At 46.5% G+C, this 18,740-nt stretch overlaps 1 protein-coding gene across 2 annotated transcripts in view; it reads right to left on the bottom strand.

Annotated features, from left to right (window-relative positions):
• Positions 1-17,337, bottom strand: part of FOXN3 (forkhead box N3) — a 213,830-nt gene extending 196,493 nt beyond the window's left edge. The window contains exons 1-2 of one of the 2 annotated variants that reach the window (XM_068148745.1): positions 17,191-17,337; positions 3,969-4,002 (exon numbers count right to left, since the gene is read on the bottom strand). The gene's annotated coding sequence lies outside the window, so the exon portion shown is untranslated. The remainder of the gene's footprint in view (positions 1-3,968; positions 4,003-17,190) is intronic. The other variant, XM_068148747.1, reaches the window with a different exon arrangement.
• Between the last annotated feature and the right edge of the window lie 1,403 nt (positions 17,338-18,740).

Below are 18,740 nucleotides of genomic sequence, written 5' to 3' on the forward strand. Positions count from 1 at the left end.
TCAGGGAATGGTAGTGGGACCAGTACTATTCAATATATTCATCAGCGACTTGGATGAGGGAACAGAGCACACTGTCAGCAAGTTTGCTGATGACACCAAACTGGGAGGAGTGGCTGACACACCTGAAGGTTGTGCTGCCATTCAGCAAGACCTGGACAGCCTGGAGAGGCGGGTGGGGACAAATTTAATGAAATAGAACAAGGACAAGTGTAGAGTCTTGCATCTGGGAAAGAACAACCTCATGTACCAGCATACGTTGGGGTTTGTTTGGCCCTGGATTATCGAATATACCACCTGATAAGAGCAACTGGAGATTAATAGCATGTAACTGTTTGGCTAGATGGCACCCTATAGGACCAAGTACATTAATGTCAGCAGAGAACTAGTTTGTCTTAACCCAGCTCTAATACTACAAGGATGCAATGAATTTGGGAAATATGAAGGCCAGGCTCTCAGATCCACTTTCTATCATCAAGGTTTAGTGGTGGCCAGTTCTCATGAGGGAGGATCACCATGCAAAGGGACTTCAGCTCCCCCACAGCACATTGCAGAGGGGTGTCTCAGCTGCAATGTCACCCTGCAGGAGTGTGACTGAGTGTGACAGCTTCAGGGCAGCATAGGCTACATAAGTAAGAGCAGGTCATTCCACCTCCAGCCAGTGCCATGATGGAGGCAGCCTGAGACTTAGGCAACCACAGGCATTTCTCTGACCCCATCAGTTCTTTGACTGGCACATCTTTGTAAAGGAGGGAAATACAGGCCACACTTACCTTATGCTTGGTCACTGTATTTAATTGGTAAAAATTCACTGCTCTAACATTTGCATAAATACACTTTTTGCTCTGCTTTCCAAACCTGGGGTGTTTCCATAGCAGTTAGGATCCAGTCCCTGACCAGTGGCCAAGCTTGCTGGAGCACCTGAGCTACCGATGCATGCAGGCTATATAGCTGAAACACTGCCACTTGCAGCAGTACTCCTCAAATCTGGATCCCTATGCTTATGCCTATACATAGTCCTCAGATCTGCCTGAATTAAGGTTATCTGATTATTCAGTCACTCCATTTGGGGGGAAAAAGAAACAACAGATAATCCAGAGATTAAACCAGAACAAGTCTTCCTGAGAATCTGCCTTCTGGAAAGCATAGTAAAGAAACAAACAAACAAATAAACAAACCACAAACAAACTAAAAAGTAACTTATACAGCTCCCAGGGAAAAAATAATATCCCAGTTGCCCTTAAAAAGGTCCAGTAAAAGTGCTGAGTAAATTTGTAAACACATGATGCTGAACCTCCTTTGAACTCCTTCAGGTGAATATTTTCCTCACATCTTTCAGGTAGCAGAAATTATGTTTGTGAAACCACTGTTCATAAGCAACTTCTAAGTACAGACAAGAGTCTATTAATACCAAAAAAAAAGGTTGTATTGCCCTCTGCTATGTCTTCAACCAACGGAATAGTTTGAAATAAGTTACAAAAACTCTGTCTAAGCCCCTCTGGCTTTTGGTTTCTTGTGTGGAAGGCCCAGAAGGAGTGAAAAGGGAAGGATAATCCTGCGGTGCCTCATAGGGATGGCACTGTTAATACCCACGCCACAGATAGTGAGCTGCTTTGATACGACAGGAGCAGAAGCCACAGCAGCCAGGCCATCCTTCCACACTCAGCACATGCTTGGGAAGTGTGTTTTGGCTACAGAGGTCATACTGCTTTCAGAGATGCTCCAAGCACTCACAGAGGAGATGGTGAGCAACCCACTGATGCCTCGCAAACGCCACAGCTTCCCACGGAGCCAGCAGCAGCCACAGCTCTCTTGCAGTGGCACAAGGCCCCCTCAGCACCAGATCCTCCCCTCCTTGCTAACTCCAGCAAAATCCCTTAAAGAGGACCTGGGAAGAGCTACAGGTATCAGCCCCTAAAACACTGCTATGGAGCACAGTGGAGCAAATAGATGGTAGAGCACATGAAAGGAAGAAACAGGTGGTAAAAAGTGGCAGCCTACAAATGCAGCTTTCGACAATTTTTATTCTGCAGTCTCCTCAGCCAACACTGTTTTAATGAAATATAGTGAAATGAGCCAGCTGCAACCTGCCTCTGAAGGCAAGCACACCTCTGGCAATGAGTGGGCATGGGACAAATGAGGGTTTCTGTTCCAAATACCATCCCTTCTCCCCCCCTTCCAAATCCTCACCTAACTTCACATACCTGCCCAAGACAGCAAGCTCTTTGGGGCAGAAACCCTTTTATTTGAATGTCTGCAGTATGCACTCTGCAGCCAGTCCCTGAGCCTCATTGTGCTTCAATCCCATCAATGCTACAGCAAGGTCCACCATAGCTGTTCCACACTCAAGTGTGAAATCAGCTGTCTAGCCAGAGAAGAGCAAAAAGAGACCAAAACAAAACCCTGAGCACATTATTCACTGTTAACTGTTCTTTCCAGAAACATAATACTGAGGGGATTTCCTGGTAGGGAGATTTTGTGCTGGCTTTTGAAAATGGATGATTAGTAAGATATAAATCCTCACAGCTAAGATCAGCAAGAAAGCTTTTCAAACACACACATATACATATTTTAAAACATGACTATTTTACCTTTCTCCAAAAAGGCAATTGCTGCTGTCAAGCACACCCTCACATTACAGCCACATGCTCTTTTTAAGAATAGCTAATCAGAAAAACATACAGAGGTATTTAACCAAGTTGCTTTTTTTTTTGCTTTAATGATCTAATGTTTTGGTTTGGAACCACTGCCAACTCATGCTGGGTGGAAATTTAGTACTGTCAGCATTTAATTATTATTTTAACACAGGTTGCTCTAACTTCCTACAGTGAAGAAATAGCTTGAAAAAAATGCAGCAATGAGCAGCTTTTAAAGACAGGAGACGCAATCTTCCTTGTTCAGCTGTATTGGAAATTGCCATTTAAGGATACACAAAACCTCACTCTGCCCTCCCGATAGGGCAGATACTCCCCAGTCTACACCTCTGCAGCTGACCAGAGGGACAGGCAGGAGGGACTGCAAACACCTTGCCCTGGAAGCTGCCAAGCTGTGACCCAGCTCATCAAAATGTATGCCAAAGAACTGAAATGCAGAGTACCTGGTTTGTGTTGTACCTTGGGCCATAAACAACAAATCACACTGGTTCTTTTTGTCAGCTTAAAATCTGTTTTCCTAATTTTTCCCCTTGCTGCCTGAAATAAACTCAATTTTTCAATCTGTAACAGGCTACAGGGAAAATATGTGCATTGATCAGCTGCAGACTGGAAGGCAGGTTTATTTGTTTCACACAGTGGGGGGGACGGAGGGGGAATCAAAAAAAACCCTGAGGTTGTGTGATTTCAGAAGAAATCCAGAGCTGTGCTGCTCACAGTGAACACCCAGCACCACACAATGGTTCCACTTTGTGGTGCTCTGGAACCCAGACAGGCCTGTGGAGTGGACCCTCCCTACACTCCCAGCCAGCCTATTGAGAGCTTTCTCCTTGTTTTATCCAAAACCCCAAGATTTAGGATTCAGCCCTCACAATAAACAATGGAGGGACTGCAGCAAAGCAGGGCTCATGACAGCGTGTTAAATGGTGCAAAGCAGGAAGGGCTGTGAGGATGCAGGTGGATAACTTTATCTTCCAGAGCGGATGGAGTAGTCAGCCAGACACTTATTAAAACAAGTCTTAGTCTGTGATAACAATCTTTGATAACACTAAGAGGCCTGTCACCTAAAGGAAAAAATAAGAGACAAAAAAAATGATGCTATTGCTGGACCGGTGTCCATAGAAACCACATTTAACCTTAACAGAGGATCTCACTACACAGATGACTCCTTACTTGAGAAACACAAAAGCACCCTGACCTTTGCATACAGTCACACTCATATTTAAAAGAGAAACATGTCCATAAACAGACAAAAATGTAAGTTAGGAACAAGAAGGCAACACATTTTATTTCTCTAACAGCAAGGTAAGGCTCTCTTACCAGTTGGCAGGAATGAAGCATTGCTCTTTTCTACCTGAAAAAAAACACAAAACCGCACTCATGAATGTGGGGTTAAATATCCAGATAGTCACTGTAAGTGCAACCTATCTGTGACAGAGTGGCAGCTACTTAATATTAACTCTCCTCACAGTGCACTTTACAAGTCACACTCTTGAGCAAAGAGCACACGTCTGACAAACCACATACAGCCTATAGTTTTGTAGAGTATAACAGAGGGGAATCAGAAAGGGTCAACATGGATTCATGAAGAGGAAATCATGCTTGACCAACCTGATATCAGAAAGCTGCAATTCAGTGAGACCCAGACAGGCTACATGGCTGGCTGGAGAGGAACTTAATAAAGTTCTAAAAGGCCAAGTGTCAAGTCCTGCACCTGGAGAGGAATAACCTCATGCATCAGTACAGTGTAGGGGGTGGATCTATTGGAAAGAAGCTCTGAGGAAAAAGACCTTGAAGTGCTGGTGAACAGCAAGTTAACCATGAGCCACCAGTGTGCTCTTGTGGCCAAGAAGGACAATAGTATCCAGGGGAGGCATTAAGAAGAGTGTGGCCAGCAGGTCAAGGGAGGTTCTCCTCTGGAAACTTTCAAAACCCGCCTGGATGAGATCCTGTGCAACCTGATCTAGGCAAACCTGCTATAGCAGGGGCACTGGACTGGATGATCCCTCAAGGTCCCTTCTAACCCCTTCCATTCTGTGGCTCTGTGAAATAGCTTTGGTCATTCAGAGTATCTGAATGTCACTTTGTTAGGTAGTGCATTGCATTTGACAGAGCCAGCAAAGGAAATGAGAAGTGATAACTGATAGTGCCATGATTAGATCAGCCACCTTGGGAAAGGTGCTGAAGCAGAGATATTTCACTAAAATAAGGAGAATCCTGGGAATAGATTTCTGTCAAGTGATCGCAAAGGAGATATGGCTAGAATTAGAAATGGATTTTGCAGGCAGATAAAACCTAATAGAGAGAAGGTAGCTCAAAATGATGCATCGTGAGAGCCTACAGAGCAACTATGAAGTTTGTTAGCAGTTACTTAACAGAGAAATTCTAGCAAAACACACTTTGCTGTTTGATTAACATTAATGTACACAAATAAAACAATGTTGTGGTAAAGCACTCTGGTAATGAAGTAAGCTGCTTCCTCTGTAGCTATGCACTTCCGACTTCAGCGGCGTTGCGTTACTTCATATCACGACACATAAACGGAACAGAAAGCTCCTCTTGGGCTTCTGACTGACAGAAACAAACAAAAATGCATGTCCCGTTGTCTTATCTTGAAGGAAGTTGCTTTAATAATGAAGGTTAACTATGGGTAGTGGTAATTAACATTTGTAACAAACTTGTTATATGCAGTAATCTTGCAGGCACAGGAACAGGTTGTGCCAGTGTGCCAGAAGGTGAGCTGCTGGGGCAGACGGCCAGCCTGGTTGGGCAATGAACTTCTGAGTGAATTAAGGGAAAAAAAGAGGGTGTATCATCTTTGGAAGGAAGGAGAGGTTACCCATGAAATGTTTAAGGATGTTGCTAGGTCACATAGGAAAAAAATTAGAGAGGCAAAAGCCCATTTTGAGCTTAGACTGGCCACTGCTGTGAAGGACAACAAAAAATCCTTTTACAAACATATTAATGGCAAGAGGAGGGGCAAAGACAACCTCCACTCCTTAGTGGACATGGAGGGGAATATTGTAACTAAAGATGAGGAAAAGGCAGAGGTACTTAACACCTTTGCCTCAATTTTTAATAGCAAGATAGGTTGTCTTCTGGACAACTGGCCTCCTGAGCTGGCAGATGGAGTCAGTATAGTTCCCCTGTAACCCAGGAGGAAGTAGTTGGAGACCTGCTTAGCCACTTGCATCCCCTCAAGTCCACTTCAATTATCAGCTGTCTACATGTCCAAACTCCATGCTCCTTGCTCCAGCAAAATCTTCATTGAAGTCAGCTAGGACAACCTGAGTCAGCAGATTTTGGTAGAAAAAGGAACAAGCTTCAATTTTTGTCAGTGTTCACGCCCAAAACGGCACCAGAAGGAACAACTGGCTAGATTTTCCAAAGTGCCACACTGCTTGCTTCAACACCTGTGGAAGTCAAGTTACTATCTCACCTACAGATGTTGCACCTGGGATGAACTTCTTGTCCCTCATGTTTGGAAATAAAAGTTTCATTCCTAGCCCTAGTACCTGAGAGTATCCATCAAAACAAAGCTCTACTTTTAAAATTAAACAAGCTGTTCCCAACAGCCCATGAGCTGAATCCTGTTGCCTGACTTTGTCATTGTTGCTTTGAATGAGAAGTGGGAGAAAAATTTCTGTCTATATTGATCAATATTTAGATGGTTTCCTGCCCATTCACTTATGTTCTGAAAGTGTTTTCGACAGTAAGAAACCCACTGAATGTAAGCAGGTCAGTAGCTACTGCTCAAGAAATGCCAACAATACTGTTCATACCACCCAAATTTCCCCAATATTCATATGTTACTAGCAGGTAACAGAAACTTAACAGTATATGAAGTATGGAGAAGGACAAATAATTATATTGGTGTAGACACTTCTGTTCTGAAGCAATTTTTTCTCCAAATACACTATTTAGGCTGGAGGTTCTGGGGGTCTGAAAGAAAACCTTTTTTTCACACTATGACAGAGCAGAGTGTTTGAGATGCCTGCTGCTCTGTGGTCCCAGCCCCTGCTCCCACACAATTAGCAGTAGGCTTACAGTTGTAAGCAAGAATGAACACAAGCTCAGAATGAAAATTACTACCAAAAAAATTCCTGCTCCAGATTTCAAAACAATTCCTGAACTGCCCATGTCACACAGTGAACAGCCATCCTCTTTTGAGCAGAAAATACTTCACACAAAAAAACAGCAAAGAGGAAGCCTGGCTTGAATAAACCAAGCACAGCACACATGAAGAATGGGTAGAGTCCCACCAGCATAGGACATAAACCTTTCCAGGGAGAAAGGGCTGGTGGGCAAGACCAATACTATTCCTACCATCACTGTAGCAAAGGCTGTTTCATGCAGCCCCTCAAAGAAAGGTAAAAAAAAAGCCTTTGCTACTAGCGCTGTGGAATTATCCCCTCAATAAGGGGCTTGAGGGCTATATAGTTGTGCCCAGCCCTTTCCTTATCTGTTGCATTCCTTCAACACTTCTGTATGACTCTCCAACCCGATGGTCCAGGCTCCAATCACTAGGATGTCTGATTTTACAGTCAACTTCAACCAGTGCATTGATTTCTGAGGGTGTACAGCCCTGTGGTCAGCTCATGAGGAAACAGAGAAAGGCCGCTTTTGGGAGCTCACACTGGTCCTCAACATCCCAGCAACTGCATGGCACCAGGAGCCACTCATGAGCCACTCAGCTCTGGAACCACTGACAGCCATTGTCAGAGGATAACTACCGCTTTCTGGAGACAGTCCACTTGAGCAACCTGTGTTGAAAGGCTTTGCATTCCACTACTTTGCCTCTGAGCCCTCCATGTCTTTCCTTGCTTTCCCCAGGAGTCATCTCTCGACTATTTTAGCTTCAGGATGCTCAGCCTTTTTCCCCTCAAACTGCTGCAATGGCAGCAACATATGTTTTTGATAGAAGTAGGAAAGTAATAAATTATTCCATTTGGAAAGCCAAAATGTTTTCTGTTTCTAAAGACACCAACTTTCCATCTCAGGCTGGCTGCCTTTGAGGTGCTGAGCAGGGAGACCCACCAGAGTCATGATCAAGGAATGGGAATGTACCCAACCATCAAAAATGGCACATTGGCTTACAAATACACACATACCAAAAAAAAAATGCACTTCACACACTTGAGGCTGTTTGGGTTTTGGGGTTTTTTTTTTGGGGGGGAGGGTACTTTTTCTTGTCTTGCTACAATTAAGCCAGTCTCATGTCTAGACAGGCTGTATCAACTTGTTGCAGTGGGCCCCAGGACTGCAAAGGGGTTGAAGTTGCTTCAGTAAGGAGACCTGCTGGTGAACAAGGGTGACTATCCTAACACACAGGCCTAACTTCTACATTTTCCCTATATCTTGCTGCATTTTTTCCAGTCTGTGTTCTCTTCTTCCTTGCACAAAATTACTCCATATCAAAATAAGCCCAAAGTGACATTACCTATTTGGTCATAACACAAGATGAAGCTGTGATATTTTTCCCAAATCTTCTTCATCACACTCCAGCTCTGCTCCCACCAGATGTCACAGGCCAGAGGGGAACAGAGTAGAGTAGAGTAGAGTAGAGTAGAGTAGAGTAGAGTAGAGTAGAGTAGAGTAGAGTAGAATAAACCAGGTTGGAAGAGACCTTCAAGATCATCGAGTCCAACCTATCATCCAACATCATCTAATCACCTAAACCATGGCACCAAGCACCCTGTCAAGTCTCCTCCTAAACACCTCCAGTGATGGCAATTCCACCACCTCCCTGGGCAGCACATTCCAATGGCCAATCACTCTCTCTGTGAAGAATTTCTTCCTAACATCCAGCCTAAACCTCCCCTGGCACAGCTTGAGACTGTGTCCTCTTGTTCTGGTGCTGGTTGTCTGGGAGAAGAGACCAACCTCCACCTGGCGACAACTTCCCTTCAGGTAGTTGCAGACAGCAATAAGGTATCTCCTGAGCCTCCTCTTCTCCAGGCTAAGCAACCCCAGCTCCCTCAGCCTCTCTTCATAGGGCTTGTGCTCCAAACCCCTCCCCAGCTTTGTTGCCCTTCTCTGGACATGTTCCAGCAACTCAACATCTTTCCTAAACTGAGGGGCCCAGAACTGGACACAGGACTCAAGGTGTGGCCTAACCAGTGCTGAGTACAGGGGCACAATGACTTCCCTGCTCCTGCTGGCCACTGTTCCTGATACAGGCCATGATGCCATTGGCGTTCTTGGCCACCTGGGCACACTGCTGGCTCATTTTCAGCCTACTGTCAACCAGTACCCCCAGGTCTCTTTCTGCCACTCTGACCCCAGCCTGTAGCACTGCATGGGGTTGTTGTGGCCAATGTGCAGAACCCGGCACTTGGATGTGCTAAATCTCATGCCGTTGAACTCTGCCCATCTGTCAAGCCTGTCAAGGTCCCTCTGCAGAGCTCTCCTACCCTCTAACAGATCAACACATGCCCCCCAGCTTGGTGTCATCTGCAAACTTGCTGATGATGGACTCAATACCCTCATCCAGATCATCGATAAAGATATTAAAGAGAATCCACCTGCCACCTCCCCTGCTCACATGTGGTTCAACACCACCCTGCTCCCCAATAAGGGGCCTGTTAACTATGGCAACCACAGATACAGTGTTGGTATATTTAATCAAAATTCTGCAATTTCCCAGCATCTGTTTGAATTTCCTGAGCAAAAAACCTGACTGCAATACCTCCCCCAGAACTCCAATTGCAGCAGGCACACCAGCCAGCTGCAGGTCCCCAGGGTAAACAAGGGCTGACAGGGCCACCTCAGCCTCCGGGACAGTGAGGCGCAGAGCTCTGCACAGAGCAGCCACTGCAGCATCACATAGCACAGCATCAATTAGAGATGCTGCTGCAACCATCCCCAGGACATTAAGGTCTGCTGCACCATTACATGAGACTACTTTGTAACAACAGAAGACAGGGGAAAAAATTAGACATACCAGTTAAGATGTTGTTTATTTATAGCTCAGCTTTTCAAAGATTAGTAATTGCAGCAGAGATTGTTCATGGCTCATGTCTCTAAAGAAGCCAATGTCATTCCCCTTCTCTTTGTCATTCCCTTTCTCTTTTCAACCCCAAATAATATTTGTTTTTTCTATTCCTCCTTCCAGACTAAAAAACTTTTGTCCCACCTTGGCTTTGTGAGACGTTGTCTTCTGGCCCTCCTTGTCTAGTGATTGCTCTGTACCTCCAGATCCACTCCTCCAGCTCCTGCCTTTGGCCTTGGACTTTCTTTACCCCTTCCTCCCCACCCTGTGTGTTTCTTGTTCACTCACCCATCAATCACTACAGTGTCAACAGAAGTGTGCTTTCCATCATCACCTCTCCTCTCTCCATCCAAGCCCACCTCTCAGCCTGCCTTGACATCTCTTGGCTGGGTATCTCATCATCAGATCAAAGCAAGTATAGCTGAAATGTACCTTTCGATCTTTATTCAATTGTCCAGCTTCTCTATCACTTCTGAAGAAACTTCCACCCTCCCTGTTGCTCAGGCTTGTAACCTCTTCCAATTTCCTCATTCTTCACTCTTGCAATACCACCAGACAGACCATCAGCTGGTATAAGTCAGTGTAATTCCACTGACGCCAGTGGCATTACACCAATTTACAAGAGATGAGTTTCTGGTGCCTCTAGAAACAAGTATATTCTATTTGACAACAAAAAACCTTCAGCTAGGCCACTCAACATCTCCTGTATTTGTGAACTCTTGTTCTCTGGTCTGAGAACAGCCACTATTTTAAATACTTGTAACCTCATGAAATTCTTATCTGGCCCTTAGATCTTGACTGGTCACAAGTCAGAAGTCTCCTTTCCACTCTCAAACCTCCTAAACCTACCCACTCTCCACTCCGTAACCATGTTCAGCTTCTTATGCCTTCCAAAGATACCAGAAGTAATTTGGTGTGCTAACAGTATTAAATTAGCAGTAACAAATCATGCATTAATTCAGATGTTTATTGTATGCAAAATGATGCAAACAATATCTCAGTAACACCATCTTGTTGTGCTCTCTAGATCACACCATTGAGTTTCGTAATGGTTGGAGGCTTGGCACTTAGTGGCTCCAACCTAACCAGTACAGTCATCTTTGCATAAATGTTTACATTTTGCAAAACCAAATCCAAACCAAACAAGCAAGCAACAACAACCAGCTCCTCCCCCACCCACCCATAAAAACCAAAGAATAAACAACACCAAAAAACCCCACCACTGCAAAACACCTTGCATGGTAAACCCCACCACTGCAAAACACCTTGCATGGTTTGTTCATTTTACCATCTACTGAAAAAATGAGACAAGCTCTTCCCAAAAACGCAGAACAGCACCTGTGTTCAGGGGCTTCCACACCTGGAGGGGTGTGAGAGTATGGGGGCAAGATCAAGCCCTTAATGAGAGTACTAAGGAGTTCACCATATGCACAATGCCAGAATGATAAAATGTTAATGAAATGGAAGTATATTAGTGAATTATTAAAATTTTTCTCCTCTCTGCAAAGCGCAGTGCGAGAAAACCTCGGTGAAAATAATGATAAAAATAGGATCAAAACATTTGGATCCCTTCTCTACTTTCAATAAAAAAGCTTTACAAAATCTGGTGTTAAAATTAGCATATTAATTGGGTAGCTTCTACAAATGATCTACTGTAAAACCTAGATCAAAACAAGCTGAAGTTGGGGGTAAAATGAAATTTAATCCAGTTTAATCTGGATGGGTCAGACCTTCATCTTTCTTCCCTAATAACCTCTTGTAACCCCGCTAATGCCTCTCTGCTCCTTTCCAAAGCAAGCCCAGACAGCAATTAAACTGGAAACGAGAAGACCTTACTGAGGGGAGTAACACTGAGTGCAGCTCTCCAAGGATGGATTGGACCGCAGAGTTCACATCTGCTTGCTGGAAGCTGACTTTATCCAGGGAAAAAGTTGGCCTCTTTACAAAGCCCAAGAGGGAAAAAAAAAAAGGCAGCTCTGCGCTGAGGAGACATAGAGCTGCCAGGAGTTGGAGGGGAGACCAGGGAGCAGGGTCAGAGGAAACATAAGGCCGCTGCCCAGTTCAGTGGGGCGGGTGCAGGTCTTGCAAAGAACTACACTAAAAAGAGCAGCAGCTTTGCCACGCAGTATTAAGAAGTAGTTTCCAATAAAGCTGCCATCCTGTGAAACGTTCTCCAGAATCCAGCTTGGATTGCCTTGTACGCAAAGTCCCGTCTGTTAGGAAGTCTGCTGTATTTTCCTTTACAACAAAAATAAGTATGCCCAGACTCCATGAGTGGGCTGTATCAGCAAACAGGTGGCAGGTAAGCAGTTTGCAGTTAGGATCGCACCACGGAACCTCACACTCAGCCTGAGTAAACAGAGCTCACGTACAGGGTCCCACCACAACCCAGCACATGGGAGGTGAGAAAAGGAAGAAGCTGGTGTGGGCCAAAACCCAGAGGTTAAAACAGGTTTAAACCTATTTTCTGTAAAAGGTAGAAACACCCAGTGCTGGAAACTTCAGTGTATTGGATAGCATTGCTGTAAATTCCTGCTAATGTGGGGGGGGGGAAAAGTGTCACAAACAGCCAAGCAGGCCTTCTCATTCAGAGGCACCTATCAACCCTGACCACGAGTCACAACCTTGCAGTCAGCACCAACATCGAAAAAGACTATCTTCAGCAAAGAGACTCTTAAAAGTAATAAAAGACCAACAAAATACTGTCCAGCACAATAAGTTTCACCTCCAGCAGACTCAGGGTGTCCAGGTTTTGCAGACATTACAGAATAGATGAGCTTTAGGCAGAGTTTTGAAAGAGCGTAACATGTTCCTCCCTAATAAAGGGGGCAAACAACCAGCCATCACCTCCTGCGCTGACACAAGGGACTTGGATCACCTGAAAGTTGTGTATCCTAGTCATGGTGAGTTTAGCCACTCCTCAGATCCCTCTCACCAGCCACCTCTAGAGTGGTGGGGGTTCATACCCATCCTCAAGGTGGACAACCAGGAGACAGGAAGCCTCACTTCTTCATAACCTACACAAGCAGCCAAGGTGCAAACTTTAGGCTAGACAACCAGCCTCAGTCCAGCCTCAGATCAGTTAAATGTCCCAAGACTGCTAAAGGCACCTAAAGTATTATTGTGAAGTTAAGGAGGCTTTGAGTTACCCTGATGTTTGGCAGCTCAATTCTGGGCACCTTAAACGGAGAATAGAATTTCCAAAGCCTTCCCAAAAAGTGCCTTTCCTTCCAGAGCTTTAGGCTGGTTTCCCAGAATCAGCTGATGGCTTCTGAAAAAACAGGGCTGAGTTTTACATTTAAATTGACTGTTTTGTAAGACTCCTTTTTTTTTTCTTCTTCTTCGTTATTTTGTTACAGTTTTCCTCTGGCTGGGGGAGCAGGTAATGAGCCAAATGCGGTTTCACTAGAAATATTTCAAAACTGCAGCCCAAGTCGTGCTGCACTGTGCTACGTCTGAAGTCATGAACTGGCAAATTCCAGCATCGGCCAGGACGGTCCCGTTCCAGCCCAGCTTAGGCTTCCAGACAGTCCTTATGGTCTCTTCTGCCAGGAACGGCTTCTAACTCCAAGACAACTCCTACACCAAAAATCACTGCTTGAAGCATGCCAGGCAGATTCTTACAAGTTTATGTAACTTCCACATTTACCCCTCAACTCTGCAAAAGCTCAGCTTGACAACATAAATAGCCCATCATGAGCCAACATGGGAGAGAGAACGTTTATTTCCCTGCTTACTGTAACAGGAAGACCTAAATCCCCAGCCCTCATCCTTAGTCTGGACCTTTGTCCAAAGATGTGTCTAAACTTACAAGCCTCCAACCTGACGTCCCAGTCATGACAGGCCAGAGAGGGACCAGCAAAACCCTGGTATTTCCTGGAACCAGTGAACAGATTCTCACCCTCGACCCAACATCACAAATACATACACACTGCCTCTGCTTGTTAGGAAGAGTGCACTCAAAAAAGGCAGAAGCATTTTCAAAGTTTTAATCCATTAGCAATTGCTAATTAAGAGGCTATTAATTTGACTGTGAGCTCTGCTCTTAATTTGCCTTGCAACTTTGGGCAGTCCATGCGAAATGCTACATTTTGGCTTCCCTATGCTCATACAACTTCTGTGGATATTAAAAAATGAATTTCTGTAAAGTGATTTATGATCCATGATGAAAGGTAGTTCAGACGTGTAAGGACTGCCCCTATTAGTAAATTAACTGGTACATTTTTTTGATCTTTTATCCTAAGGGAGCAGCGAAGCCTATCCAAGTATCATTAATGAGGCTCAAAAGGTATAAATTGCAAATAGGATACTTTTGAAAACGTGGCCCAGAGAGGCTAGTGGGGTGGTTTTTTATAACAGCAAAAATGGCCAGACAACACAGGCATTTAACTTCTTGCTCTTCCCTTGGGAATGACCAAGATCATAAAACTTTACAAACAAAAACTGTTAGGGTAAATAGAGTAGACAGACATGGAGGACGACGAAGGGTAAATCTAGAAAGTACCCAATCCAGCTCATTTCCTTTGCTGTGTAAAAACAAGTAACTGACACACTTCCTGCCGGCAAACCTTCCTGCAGATAAGGGGGCTCCCGACAACAGGAAATTTGCTTCTAGAAGCAATCACGCTTTTGCTACCAAGCCAAACTTTCTCCATTTCAACTTTGCGGCAATTAAAAGCAGCCTCTCAATAATCTGAGCTGGATTGAATACACAATTGCCCAACTCTCTGAGCCTTTCCCTGACACCAGGAGCAGGGTCCCAGCCCCCACACTCCATTGCCATCCCAGCTGAGCCACTAACGGAGACTCCTTGAGGAAAAGCGGGCACTGTTCCCTCCAAGTTTAACATTCCTTCAGGCTGCTCTGCCCACAGTTAGATTTTAAAGCCAGACCTTGGGTTTCGCAGACGGCAAGATCCAAAGGTGTGCGTGGAGAGGGCACTGAGCCACCCTCACTTCAGTGCCCTGCAGGATTTACCTCCTAATTCACAAAACCTGCTCTCCAGCCTCTGCTTTTCTTTTAAAATTGTAATGCAAAAAGTGAAATGTGCAACCAAAGAGGCAACAGAGGTCAAACCAGTCATTTAAGTTTTCAAAGTGATGATTTATACAGTGGGTGAAGTGCTCAACTGCTTTTTCTCAGCTTGGTCACTGCAAAATAAAGATTAAACAGAGAAACAAAATAAAATGTTTCTGAGAAAACACAGTGAATAGTCAAAGATATCTCCTTCACAAACATCTGAAATCAACACCTGCTGCCCACGAAAATAAGCAAGAACATTAAAACCTTTCTTGTGTTTGCTGTGAAATAATTCTCTCCTACTCCAAAAGCAGAATAGCTCTCTTCTTTCACACACAATAAACTTCCAATAGTCCAGCAAAGTAAAATTTAAATTTGCCACAATAATAGTCTGATTTTCTCATGCCGCACTCATCATAATGAAGCGCATTTTATTCTTCTATTTCTACTTTTGTCCTCAAATAGCATGCTATAACCAAATGGTGATTTCATTTATGAAAAGTAATTGCACAGGGTTTCCCACTGCCATTTGCCTGGTTTTTGTTGTGTATTTTTAGTGTATGCAGGCAAGGCAGGGTTGTGAAAATAGCCTTAACACTCAAGTCCAAACCATTTCATTTTAATAGAACTTCAAAATGATGAGGGAGATCTAATCAATCCCAGCTTTCCCTCCCAGGTCCATAGATTCCCATGAAAAGAAATGTGGCCTAGTCATTCAATTAAAGTCACCTCTCACTGCTTCTGTTTTTAACCCCCACAGTGGTCCTGCTCTGAGCCCATCCCTGGCTACAGCCCTGGCTGGGGCAGGAAACCCACCATACAGAGGGCAGCCAGTGGGCAAGGAGAAGGTGAGCTCTGTCTCCCAAACTCTTCCTTAGGTGGAAAGCATGGGGCAACGTCCAGAGAGGAAAAAGAAGAGAAAGCGGCACGGGGTTTCATTGTAAAATGACCTTGATTTGACAGGCAGGTTCTCAGGTTTCAACAGATGCTGTGGGAAAGCCAAGGGGCAGCCAAGGCGGTGTGCCGGCATTCCTGACGCCAGGCAGGCTTTTCCCTTCTTTTTCTTTTTTTTTTTTTCTTTTTTTTTTTAATATATGGAGGGGGGAGTCTTCTCAGTTTCCATGACAACAGTGTCTCCACTTGTCTGTTATTAGATACCATCCGCTTCCTGTGTCTAAATTTTTAAACCAATCAGAAAAGTGTTTATAGATTTTACAGCTCCTGGGACAGTTCCTCTCCTCCAAGAGCTACTTTACTGACACGTAACGCTTAGGCAGCCAGAGCTGCAAGGCCCTATATTCTCGGCTGCAAAGTGATCCCACTTTGCGTTGTTTACTGGCAGATACATGGGCTACGCTGGAGCGAACTGGGGGTTTGCTGCTTAATCTGCCGTGCCCGTAACAGCCGTTAGCACATTGGGGGTTTTAATACCACATAAACTCATAGTCGTTGTCTGCTCATTTTTGTTTCTGATTCATGCCATGAAACAGCACGAGCCCTCCCTACACGAAAAGCCATCGCCTGAGAAACGCTGTTATCCCACCGGAGTAACACTGCTCTGACGTAAATGGCTCCACAGCAGAACATCCCCTGCTGCAATTAAAGTTTCAGCAAACTGGGCTGTAAGAGCAGTGGTGCCATGACCGCGTGAACTGATTTTCACAGACGTGTATTTAATAATATAAGTAACAACCAACCGCCATGGTTGGCAGATTATCAGGAAAACCTTCTCCAGGGTGCAGGGGTGCATGCATGTGTGGTGAAGAAATTAATTAACTATAACTCCAGATAAGTTAAGAGACAGCAGCAAAGACGATCAAGCAAAAGGTAGCTACTGGGAGAATAAGAAAATACCTTTCGCGGCATCATTGACAGACCAGCCCTACCAAAGGATGCCCTTCAGGCGTGTGTGCAGACGTACACGGAGCCCCTGAAGTACGAAGCGTCTTCTTCCCGGGCACGGATCTAACAGTCGGCGGCACGCAGGAACAAAAGGGAGACGGCAGGGTGGCTGCCCGCCGCCGGGGCCCGGTGCAGACACCGCGTTCCTCCCGCCCAGCCCCACTGCCGCGGCCACCTCCCGGCGTCCCCGCGGAACCGGGTTCGGCGGGGCGGCGCCGTGGGGGCAGAGCCCGTCAGCAATGGGGCACAGCTTCAGCGACGCGGCCGGGTCCGCCAGTGATGGGGCACAGCCAGGCAACAACGCGGCCCGACCCGGGGCGCCCTTTCCCGCTGCCTGCCACCGGACTGCCACCTCCACGCAGCACTCCGCGTCCCCAGAGCAGCGACACTGCGCGCCCTGTGGGGCTCGGCGGCAGGACAGGGGCGGCCAGAGCAAGGGTGCCCCGAACAAGTCCCCGGAGCGGAGCCGCTGCTGGCCTGCGGCGGTCAGAGGCCCAGACACCCCAAAAGTTTGACTGAGGCTCCCTGTCTCGGGAGGGACGGGGTGCGGGGGTTGCCGCGGGGGCTGGAATCCACCCACCCGCACACGTTCCCAAGGACACCACGAAACGCCATCGCCGCGGCCGTTACCTCCTCGCCGCAGCCCTTTGCTCCCGTCGCCGCCGCGGGGTTCGGTGCTCGCTGCGGCCAGCTCCTCTCCGCGCCCCGCGGCGGGAGGCAGCCGGAGGCAGCCGCAGCCCGCGCCGCCGCCTGCCCCCCCACCCCAGCCCCGGCGGCGGCGCCGCGCCCCGCCGGGCCCTAGCACCGCCCACCCGCGCGCCCGCCCCGCCTCACCCCGCCGGGCTGCCCGCCTCTCCCTCACGGATCCCCGGGCCGGGCGTCCCTGAACGAAACTTCGGGTGAGGGCGAAGTGCGGGAGCGGGGAGCCGGCGCAGGCGACAGACGGGCTGGAGGTGCTGCTGCCCGGGGTGTGTTTTCCTGAGGACGCAGCTGCCCTGGGGCCGGGGCAGGCGGCGATGGCGTCTCCCACGCTTTCCTCACCACGGGCCCGCTATTCCACGGGGGTACCCGGCCCGGTCATCCCGCCAACCGCGAGGGACACGACCCGCCGTGCATGCCTGCACACCTTGGCCGCCTGCCTTGGCCATCACACTGCAACTTCGTGCCACTGGAGCCGGACTTCTACGTGTTGGAAACTGAGAACTAAACGGTTATCTTAGTTACCGTCTTACCAGCCGGGAGCTCCAGCCGAGGCCTGGCAGCTCGCTATACTGCACTCTACAGCTGTAAACGGAGAGCTTGCACTACGAAGGGTGCACCTTGTCTCCATACCATCGCTTCTCTAACCCTTTGCAACCCTTATCCTATACTCGCTCCTGCTGCGCCTCCAGCCTTGCCCCAATGAAAGCAGGTGGGAGAGCTTTGGCCTGAACGGAGACCCACCTATGAGTGCAAAGGCTGGCAGGGTCACAGAGGGAGCTGGCACTATCAGCACTGCTACACACCCGGAGAACTGTCAAACCTGTGAAGGGTATTTAATTGTTTGCTGTAATGTTACCTTTCTCCAACCAACCCTATAGAGTGACAATTTAAGATATGCGCAATTGCTCTGGTGGTTATAGGAAAAGCCTAGCTTTATCCCTTTATCGATTTATTTTGCAATACTATGGGAGTGTCTGGTTTTGGATGAGATGAGATGAGATTTCTTCCCCCCACATCCTTTCCTTGACACTGAGCCTGGACAGAGAGTAGAACAAGACCTGTGGTCTGACAACCCTTTTCCCTGCTCACACAAAATCCACTAGTCAACTACACAGGGCTCACAACCCCAGGCACAACGCAGTTGGGTGTGGGAGTGACACAAAGAAACCCAGATTTGACATCAGTGTATTGAAAACGTTGGGTGTCAACAATTATACAAAAAGTAGCAATTCTGAATTTTGATAATAAGATTTTTAAAAAGAGTTTTTCCATGTCAAATACAGATTTACTGGTAGAAGGGAATGGAAGCATCATTCCTCTGCTCTCTTTTACCTGCTGTTTCAGGATGGATTTTGGAAAGCCAGTATAGGTTGAAGTAGCAGCACGGTCCTTTCATTTGTAAAGATTGCTGGCACAAAACTTCTTCCTGCCCCCACCTTGGTCCTAGCTATATCCCTGGGCACTGCTTGTCTGCACAG

Source organism: Melanerpes formicivorus, unplaced genomic scaffold (assembly GCF_026170545.1).
Source record: "Melanerpes formicivorus ecotype bairdi unplaced genomic scaffold, bMelFor1.0.p_v2 SCAF_17, whole genome shotgun sequence".
Lineage (NCBI taxonomy): Eukaryota > Metazoa > Chordata > Aves > Piciformes > Picidae > Melanerpes > Melanerpes formicivorus.